Here is a 9891-nt window from a genome sequence, read left to right on the forward strand (position 1 = left end):
AATGGTCCCAAAAAGAAAAGCACCTTCACATCAATCAAAAGGAAATGCTAGCAGTAGTAAATGCTATTATAGCTTTCAAAGACCTTCTGCATCCAGGTCAACTATTGATAAGGACAGACAACACCACAGTAATGTGGTACATAAACAAACAGGGAGGAACCCATTCATACCCCCTATGCAGGCTGGCCATGTCACTTTGGAACATGGCTCTGGAATAACAAATCGAACTTCAAGCACCGTACTTGCCAGGCAAGGAAAACACGCTGGCAGACAACCTAAGCAGAAATGACAGATCCACAGGAATGGAAGTTGCATCCTCTAGTTTTTGCAGAGATAATTCAAGCATGGGGAAGGCCAGACATAGATCTCTTTGCCTCCCACAAAAATCACCAATTGACAAAATTCTACTCAAGGACTTTTCATCCACAGGCCTGGAGAGTGGACGCTCTCTCTTTCAGTTGGACAACAATGACAGTTTATGCCTTTCCACCTCTTCCTCTGCTGCCCAAAGTTCTATTAAAAACCAGAGCAGACAGACCAAAGATGATTCTCATTGCTCCAGACTGGCCAAGACAGCACTGGTACCCACTCCTGAGGAGCCTGACTCATTCCCCTCCATGGACCCTACCTCTAATGCCTCTTCTTCTGACTCAGCACAGCTTCAAAACTCTTCACAGTCAGCTGAAAACACTCAATCTGACCGCATGGAAGATTCCTTAACATCACAACAGACCCTACTCTCCAAGGAGGTGCAGGATGTCATTTTGGAGGCCAGAAGGCCGTCTACTAGAAAAGCTTACTCCGCAAAATGGAAACGGTTTTGTGCCTGGAATGAGAAAAAGGGCCAGAATCCTGGAAAACTGAATTTACCTCAAATATTACAGTATCTAGCTGAGCTGCTAAGCAGTGGACTTTCTTTCTCCTCCATCAAAATCCATGCCTCAGCCATTTCTGCAGAATACAACACTGATCCACCTTTATTCTCTCACCCCCTCTTAAGACAGTTCCTCAGAGGGGCTAAGAATATAAAGCCCCCAAGGAAACAACCAATACCTGCATGGGATCTCAATTTCATTCTAGAAAAGCTGACCTTGCCTCCTTTTGAGCCAGCTGCCTCAACAGATTTGCAATATTTGTCCTGGAAAACAGCTTTCCTTCTGGCTATCACCTCAGCTCGTAGGGTATCGGAACTACAAGCCCTCATGGCTGTACAGCCTTTTATCATCTTCCATCAGGACAGAGTTTCCTTACGAACCAACCCGTCCTTTATGCCAAAGGTGGTATCCAGGGTAGCTTTGAATCAGGCTATACACTTACCTACCTTTTACCCTATTCCTCAAAACAAAGGGGAGAGACTACTACATTCCTTGGACATCCACAGACAGCTGCGTTATTTGGACAGAACAAAGCCCTTCAGAAAATCAGAACAGCTCTTTGTGTCCTATGCTATAGGAGCTCAAGGGAAGCCAATTTCCAAACAGACAATCTCAAAATGGATAGCCCACTGCATACGCTTTTGTTACTCTTTTCATGGTAAAACTGTACCTGCAGGCATCAGATCTCACTCCACAAGGGCCACAGCTACCTCTGCAGCTTTCCTCAGAGGAGTTCCTACAAAAGATATTTTGGAAGCAGCCACTTGGAGTTCTGTGCATACCTTCTCCAAGCACTACCACCTACCATTATACTCCAAAACTAGAGCAGGCTTTGCCACTGCAGTCTTGCAGGGCATCCTGGCTCCTCCTTGTTCCACCTAGTGCCTACCACCCCTTTCTTAGCTTTGGGATTCTACCCATCTGTTATGACTGCAGCTGTATGCACGATGAACATAGTACAGTTTTGTACCTACCATAAATGTAGATGCTAGAGTGCGAATACAGCTGCAGTCCAGGTTTCCCTCCCTCCATCCCCTCTTGGGACAGGCCTATTGGCTAACACCTCCTCATACAACATGATTGGGGTATTCTTTTATGGTGTATTTGCTTGCAACTACTGTATTTTGATTATATTGCATTGCTTTATTACACAAATTTATGTATTGCCTTCCTTCTGGGGGCACCTGACATCTGGGGCAAGAAAAACTGAAGAAAATGGCGTCTGCTGGTTCTTTTATACCCCTGTCCCACTGACGTCAGGGAAGAAGCGACGACAACCGACGCCGGACCTAGACTTTGGAATTTGGCTGATTGAGGACCCGCCTGACGTCTGTTATGTTATGTCTGTTAAGTCTGTTATGACTGCAGCTGTATTAGCACTCGAACATCTACATTTATGGTAGGTACAAAACTGTACTTTTTTCCTTATGAAGCCCTAATCTCCATTTTTCATGGCCAGTCATAACCTAGAAGGGGGCAGGAGGCAATGCTGCATTGCTGAGTGTGCCATCCTTTGGATGAGATGTGAACTGGGGCCCATCTACTAGAATTGGTGGTAGTTCGGGTGGATGTAAAAGATCCCACATCTGTCAAAAAGAATAGAAGCTCTCCGGTGCCCTGCCTAATTTCCCATAGTAGTATAAGTATCATCTCTGGCCTCCCCTGAAGAGAGGCTACTAGTCTAATGGGGACTAATCTGATCAACAAAAGATAAATTAAATGTGTAGTATGGGACAAGGTTGGCATTTTGCCAGCTTGCACTAAGTGTGCAGGGGAGGGGGGTTTGGTTGCTGATAGAATTCTTCTGACCTACAATGGAGAATATATATAATATAAAGTGGGACAATACTGGACAGAGAACGGACATGAACTGCACATGTAAGATGGGACAGGACCCAGGCTCACAGTTCATTGATCTGATGTAGGCATAGTGCAGGACAGGTCTAGAGTTCACTGGTCTGCATTAGATGCATATGGTGGGTAGATGGCTGATGGAATTCACTGAACTGCACAAAATGTGCCAAGTGGTACAAGACAGAGTCCACAGACCTGTAGTAGATGGGCATTGTCAAGTAGTAGATGGAGTAGTTAAACCAGCACCAGGTGGTCATTGTAGGACAGGGTTCAGTTCTGGGCGAGAGTGAAAGAATTATTGTAGGCTCTTTGTTTTTTTTTGTTTTGTTTTTCAAACAAAAAACATCTTTAATAAACAGTCAGGCAGGCAATCTTACATTTATATAAATGAAAACAAACCACAGCGACACAATCTTAGTCACAGCCATTTTACATCACAAACCATATTTACACTCTCCCAGTTGTAAACATTATACATTACTTATAATCTACCCAATCTTTCTAACTCAAACGTTCCATGCTGTGGGGGCTCTTTGGTTTTGACTCTGTTTTTATGTATAACATTGTATTGTTTTTATAAAATGTGTATGTGTGTGTGTACGTATATATATCTATATCTATATATATATATCTATATCTATATATATATATATATATATATATATATATATATATATATATATATATATATGGGTCTACTTCATAAGATCGACAGCTCATTTGGTCGACAACCAGTATTCAAGGCAAAAGCCTGGGATTTGCTCCCCTCCCTAATGTTGTGCGACCCTGGAGTTGATATATATAGTTAGGGGGTGTGGGGGGGGCACTGCCCCCACCTATTTTTGTATAAAATGTATAGTTTTTGTTGTATTTTCATGTTTTAAATGGAAATAGGTGGGGGGCTTTGCCCCCCCCACACCCCTGTAGCTATACATCAACTCCAGGGTCGCACAACATTGGGGAGGGGGGCAAATCCCTGTTAAGTGTCTTGAATACTAGTCGACCAAATTAGTATAGCCATTTCACGTGTGATTTTGTGTATGTGTGTGTGTGTACACATATATAGAGCTAGCACTGGGAAGCTTCTTGCTAAGTCTTACAACAGGATTCATCCTCTCCACCACTCAGGATGTGGTATTCTTTTGAGTAGCTGTCATGATTAGGACATGAGTGCACTCCGTGAAAATTCATGCAGTGATGTCCTATGCCAGCTACATAAGCATATCTAGCCCTAGAGCCCACCAGTTGTTTTCTGCCACTCACAAAGTTCAGATCTGTGTCCTGAAACTTCCCTACCTCCCATACCATGCTGTAGATCCAAAAGTGTCCTGTAGCTGACAAAATACTAACAAAGGCCTGCACTGGAATTGCAGGGTGTTGGAGGCCGAAGGCATAGACATTAAGTAGATATTTGATGCCTGCTAATTACAAAGGGTCTGCTTTTAGAACTCTAATGGTGCAAGAAAGTGCCCCATTTCTGCCCATGAATGCTCCAAAGGCTAGCATTCCACTTGGATTCACTTCAGTGCGTGTCTCCTGATGTAGACCCTTTGTTACCACCAGGTGTTCTGGTAGGGCTATCAGAAGTGATTTGAGGCTACCAGGAAGTTTTGTAATCATCAGACTTTATGCTCCCAAGTGAAAATTCCTCTGTCTGGGAGGAGAGGTATCCTGCACTTCCCAGTGATTTAACTTGCAAGTCCGATGTACATCAGGCACATGTCCAAGTTATTCCACAGCCAGAGTACATGTGTGCTCTATTCTGCTCATCTTGACCTTCTGTTGGGAAGGACTGTGGCCAAGGACCAGCTGGACAAGCATTTCCCGAGGTGTACTATGTCTTTGTCTTCCCTTGAAGAGCCCCACCGAGACTTTTTCTCTGAGGGCCATAATTTCTCTTTCACAGAATCTCTAAGATTCAGGCTATGTGATTTGGTATCCTTTAGTGGGTGACACTTACCCCACTCACCAGGTCGACAAGGAAAAGATAATGGTAATTGCCTTTCTGAAGCCAGGATGTGTAATATTATGCATGCACTCAGGTCATTGCACTGCAGGTACTAATGATTGTAGTCCACGTGAGTAGAAATGACTGAAGATGTACCTCACTAGACTACATGAAAAAAACATAAAGGAACTCTTGGAATATGTATCACAAACAGGTACAAGCCTTGCACTGAGCAGCATTCTACCTTTCTTAAGGATGATGCCACAGTATGAATGTAAAGTGATAGATTTTAATAATTGGCTTACTTTCCGGTGTCACTCCAGGTGGATCCAGTATCTGTCAGCAGACCACATTGCTTTGACAAGAATGGGCTGTAGCTATCCCCCTAGGTTTTTGGATATTGGCAAAAAAAATTTTTTTACCCCCCTTAGAGACTTTTTTTATTAGGCAATGCCAAAAAGACAACTGCCAACATACTGCAAAAGTCTCCAAGCAACCTTAAGGTGTTACTGCTCAATGCTAGGAGCCTAAACAAAAAACTCCACACCCTTCAAGCTCTCCTCATCCTGGTGAATGTAGACATCTGTGCCATGACCAAGACTTAGTTTAAACTCATAGAAAGTACTCCAGCACTGCAAGGCTACAGTGCCTTCCACACATTTAGCCCAACAACAGCACAGGCTGGGGCAAAGGTGGAGGTGTCTTAATCTACATTAGCAAGAAACATACCTCCAGGTTGATTAAACAGGATGATACCATGGAGCTTATCCATGTGCAAGTCACCATAGATAAAGTCCCTCACCATGTCATGGCTAGCTACAGGTCACCATCTATATCCCTAGAATCTCACAACTCTCCAGATACTCTCCTTAAACAGAATACTCTCAACATGTTACTGAAATGCTAAAACAATTTTTATACATAACTGCTGCCTGTACAATCCACTAAGTTTCACATGGACTTTCTGTTTAGTAACTTCCACCTCTGTAAAAGCTTAGAATTTATAAATGTAACTACTGTTTGTGTATAAAAGTAAATAGAAATGTAACGACTTTGTGCTTAACTAGAACGTAGTATAATGCAATTTAAGCAAATGGAGCTTTTCTCCCAGGGCCTCCAGTGAAAATAAGTATTACCCAGTTGGACTTTCGTGGTAAACAAAGACAAATAAATAAAATAAATATATTCTTATCTAAACCTACTAGAGGCACTCACTGTCAAACCAAACACCCTATTCATGGGTGACTTTACTCTTGTATACATTGAGAAACTTACATTTCTTCAGACTCACAGGCACAAAGCTTCCTGGACTTTACTAACACAAACATCCTGGAACAGATAGTGCATCTTTCAACCACAGGATTAAACATACTGCATCTGGCACTCACCAACAAGGGAGGGCCCTCTTCAACTACATCCTCAAAATAGGCTACATTCCAAGTGAATGGAGGACTGGAACAGTCCATTCCTTCTACAAGGGTGAATCGTCAACTAACCGAAGGAACTATGGACCTAGCTGTCTAACAAGCCTAACATGCAAAGCCGTAGAACAAATTATCATGGAAATGTTAAATACATTGGCAGCCTACAACACTGAACTCATCACAGTTTGGCTTTGTGCTGGGAAAGTCGTGCCTCTTTAACCTGGTAGACTTCTTTGAGTGGGTCACCAAGGCAATAGACGAGGGTAAAACAGTGCATACTGCTTATCTTGACCTGGCCAAGGCATTGGATACAGTACCAGACTCTGGCATTGTTGACAAGCTCTAAGCTAGGCATAACTCCCTACATAATTCCACTGTCTCAGAGACAGGACCCAAGAAATCGGGGTCAGTGAAGCCACCTTCACCAAGAGACAAGTCACCAGTGGAGTACCCCAGGGCTCCGAGCTGGGCATGCTCCTGTTTGGCATCTTTTTCTCAGAAGTCAGGGCTAATGTTCAAGGCCTCTGGCTCATCAAGTTTGCAGATGACTAAATCGGGAACTGTTCTAGATTCCCCAAAGACACAAACATCTTGCAAGATGACAACGCAGACAGATGACTATTACCATAGCCATGACCTCAGTGCCAAATAAAGCATTATAATACCCATTGGAAAACTGCCAACCCAGGATGAATAATCCATTGATAAAACACCCCAAGAATTGACCCAGTAATAAGGATCTGGGAACATATGTAGATAGCAATGTTGCCTTTGACCAACATCTAGCTAAGATGGTAAGAAAAACATCCTGTGTCGCCCAACTTATAGGTAAGGGTATGGCATTCAGGTCCAAGGAAGTTGTAGTACCATTCTATTTGGCCCTTATCAGACTTATTGAGTACAGTGTCCTCTTTGGCATGTACCTAACCAGACACACAGAACAGTTGGAACACCCACAAAGGTTTCTCATTAGGAGAATTCAGGGCATGAATACCCTGTCCTACACTGATCACTGAAAGGTTTAGTCTCTGTATTCAGTCTCCCACAGGCTGCTGAGAGGGGATCTTTTCTTAGCTTACAGGGTTTCCTCAGGCACCACCTTGATGTATCTGTTGCACATGCGCAAAACAAACTGCTCCAGAACCACTAGATCCAAGGATCTAAACTTCACTTGTGACTTAAACAGAATGTGCTGGAGAGAGATGTGTGTGCCAAAGAATTCCTGCACAATGGAATAGGCTCCCCATCCATGTAAAACAGAGTTCATCCCTGACCTTGTTAAAATGAAACCTTAACAAATGGATGGGAAATCATAAATTTACCTCCCTAGTTTGCCGTCCATGTCCCTTATGGCCAGAGGCTGTCAGTAAGAAAAGTGTTATCCTAACACCCAATACAAATCCCATAGTTACTTCCCTATGAGCGTACCCTCCCATGTAGACACCCATGATAACTTGAGATCCAAATAGATTTAGGGTGCATAGTTAGGCTTGTAAGGGCCCTAGTGGTCATTTACTTAGTAGCAACGTGTGAACTAAGTCCCATTTCATCACAACATTGGTTTCTTAATTTACCTTTAATGCAGTCTGCTCATGTTTTCTCTACTAGTGCAGAGATGAGATGTGCACCACCATCTCAGGTTGTACGTGAAGTGGGTGCATTCTTAGAAAGACCACTGTTCGTCTGCTTTCTTTCATTGAGGATTGAACTCTTAGTTGTCAAACCCTTTGCAAGTGATGTTCCAGCTATATCATCTTTTGTGATCAGGGGCTAACCACATTGGAAAATACCACGATGAACTGCAGGATTTTTGTTTCTGAGCCCTGATCCTTGATCTGTCATGCAGTTGCTTCAACAAATGTATGATCTAGTGAGCAAGTGTCCCTATAACCTATAATAATGTGTTAGCTGCAACAGGTGCCTTCCTACTGTGTCATTTGATCTAAGGAAGACACTTTGATGGTCACAGGTATCCTGTTGCAGAAGCATAGCTAGGGCAGAGCGAGACGGGCAATCGTCCCAGGTTCTAAGTGTTGGGAGGGCAGATTCAGCCATCTATCATCCTGTTTTTTTTTTTCTGTGTGTGTGTGTGTGTGTGTGTGTGTGTGTGTGTGTGTGTGTGTGTGTGTGTGTGTGTGTGTGTGTGTATTTTGTTTTTCTTTTGCTGTTCAGTGGAAGAGCTAGTTGTGGGGCATGGGTGCAGCTGTAATAACCTGATTGCTACAGTGCAGCGATCGGGTTGTTGCATTGAACTGTTTTTGCTGTTCAGTGGAAGAGTTATCCGAGATGGCAGGTGGATATAACTGTAATAATCCTATCTGTAAAATGTAGTGTTTGGGCTGTTACACGGAAGGGTTTTATGCTCTTCAGCTGAAGAGCTTCCTGGAGTGGGGTGCCAGCTTGTGGACACTGAGCCAGCTACACCTCTGTCCTGCCGCCGTCTTCCTCCACATGAATTATTCCAGCCTTAGTTTTATTTTCATAAATTGGACAAGCATTGGTAGTGCGGTGCCATACTTTCATTGTTAGGTCTTGAATTTAATATGTCTGCTCGGTAGTGGTTGGGAAAAACTGGTGTACTCAGGAGGTTGAGTAACTGGAACTTGATATGACAGCCTGTACTGCCACTGAATGTGTGAGATGCTGAGAAAAATGCGCAATTGAAATTGGTTGAACGGGTGAAAGCATTCACAGGACTCATCAAGGAGGGTTGCTGTATATAGTTAACAGCATGTACGTTATCTTCATATGCATCAAGCAGGTCACTTCAGTGTCTGTTATGAGGTGTAATTGTAGAAGGCTTAAACTGACAAATTAATCAGGCAAGATGTTCCAGTAACTAGCCAACCATATGCCTGATTATTTTGTGGTTTAACATACAGACATAAATAATGGTATTTCTTTCCTCTGGCAGTGGAAGATTTGGAGCGCAATGACGGTTCAGCTGAGAGACCCTACCTCATGTCTCTCGAGTTGCAAAAAGTTCTGAACAAAAAGAACACAGACAAACCACAAGCAGAATAACAAAGGAAACATGAAGAGCTTTATATCGCAGATGGCCTGGAAAATCAAATAACTTGCACGTGTTCAGATATATAAATACATTTTTTGTACATTTTTTCCAAGTACAGTATTTCACTTTTATGTAAACATTGCATTTGTATTTTTTCTATGTTCATTACAGTGAGATTTTTCAGGTTCTTTTTTTTTGTTCATTGTCTTCAGGCATCTGATAATGATGATTCATTTATCTTATCTTTTGTATAAAATAAGGGGGGCAGCTGTTATAAACACTAAGTTGCAATAATCCCATATGGTCTGTATATAATACTTGGGTAATCTTTTACATTTTTTTTCTGTAATAAAACGGTTTTGTAATTCTGAGATCTGATGCACTGCCAATGAATTTTGCAGCAAATGTTTGTCACTTGCTGTTACATTTAATGTAGTTAGTAAAATGTTTTAATGAACAAAAAAAATCTATTTTGGAGTTTTTCATTCTGTACAATGTACGTTGCAGTTGTACTTATTTAGGGTTCAGCACTACCTAGAATCCATATTTACTCGGGACTGTGAGTATTCTTTTAACAGTACTTTATTTGTATTTATAAACTGGAGTAGAGCTCTGATCCACATGGATCTATTTCAGATTCAGCCCAGGAGCACTGTCTGGTGAAGTGACTTGATGTTCATCGTGTTTCACTGTTGCAGTCATTACTGTTGGGTTATCCTGCTGGCAGGCTACTCGTAGACGGCCCGATTCCAAAATCTAGGTCCGGTGTCGGTTGCT

At 42.5% G+C, this 9891-nt stretch overlaps 1 protein-coding gene across 1 annotated transcript in view; it reads left to right on the forward strand.

The window, feature by feature from the left end:
• Window positions 1-9131, forward strand: part of SLC44A2 (solute carrier family 44 member 2) — a gene marked incomplete in the record, with an annotated part of 993595 nt that extends 984464 nt beyond the window's left edge. Inside the window, 1 exon segment of the mRNA XM_044084762.1 lies at window positions 9016-9131.
• Between the last annotated feature and the right edge of the window lie 760 nt (window positions 9132-9891).

The sequence above is a fragment of the Protopterus annectens genome, chromosome 9.part0 (assembly GCF_019279795.1).
Source record: "Protopterus annectens isolate FY-2018-M chromosome 9.part0, PAN1.0, whole genome shotgun sequence".
NCBI classification, from domain to species: Eukaryota; Metazoa; Chordata; order Ceratodontiformes; family Protopteridae; genus Protopterus; species Protopterus annectens.